Genomic DNA, 1,135 nt, shown 5'->3' on the forward strand with positions numbered 1-1,135 from the left:
TAGTGACACATGATCACAATCCCAGCACTTGGCCCCACAGTGGCGGAGAAAAGACAACCACAAGTTCAAGACCGACTAGTTCCAGGCCAGCTCAGGCTACATGTGACTCCACCTCCACAAAGTGAAACCACCAGAAAGTGAGCCTGAGCGAGAATCCCCTTCTCTTTTTCACGTTCTCTATATTTTGCCATCCGTTCCACTCCCCAACGCCTTCTGTCCACATGCCCGCCCAGCAGGCATGAGACTCCTGCAGTTTATGAAAGTGAAGCAATGCGGCATTCTTTTTCAGATAGGCCAGTCTTTTTGTTAGCCTGGGACCAGAAACTGCGGCTTCTCAACTGTCCCAAACCTGCCGGATTCTAAGGATCTGATCCTAACCTACTTTTTCAGAATGGCCGAAAGCGAGTAAATAAGAATTTCAATGCCCCCGGTCAGCTGCGTGCCCTTGGGTGACTGGATGAAGTTTTCCCAGGCTATAGCGATTAACGATCTTTAAAAATGATCTAATACCTGTCCTGAACGCAATCGCACGGCTCCCACAGGGCACACAGAGGGCTTTTTAAAGCGCTCTTCTAAGTGATGCTTAAACCGCAGAACGCTTCCGAGAGCAAACATCCGCTACAGTGCGAGGACACCTGGGCTTTGCAAGTCGCCTTACGGGAACCTGCGAGCTCCGCGTCGCTCTTCCGCCCACGCTCGGGGGCGCCCGGAACACCGATTCTCTCGGGAGAGAGTCTGGAAATCGGGCTCCGACTCCAAGCGGGGATCTTTCCCGAGTGGGTCAAGCTGTTGGCAGCATTTTTAAGAGCCCAGAGAGACGCCCAGCATCCCGACCCGAGCCGCCGAGCCGTGCTAGAAGCACATCCCGTTACCACGGGGACCCCGGACTCCACTGCTGTCCCCAACCCCCACCGTGATGCCCCTCCACACCCCGTTTCTCTTCCACGTGACACGGGCCGGAACCGTCACTTCCGGCGGCGCGAGCAGCGCGCCTGCGCGAGGCGCCCGGCTCTGCCAGAGGTTGGCACCGGCGCCGCACCCCCTCCCAACTGCCGCAAGAGGCGGGCGGCGTCGGTCGGAGCGGGCGCCGGCGAGCTGCGGTCTCCTGGGTGCGCAGGCCGCGAGGCTCGGCCGC

This window comes from Microtus ochrogaster, linkage group LG1, assembly GCF_000317375.1.
Source record: "Microtus ochrogaster isolate Prairie Vole_2 linkage group LG1, MicOch1.0, whole genome shotgun sequence".
In the NCBI taxonomy this organism is placed as follows: Eukaryota; Metazoa; Chordata; class Mammalia; order Rodentia; family Cricetidae; genus Microtus; species Microtus ochrogaster.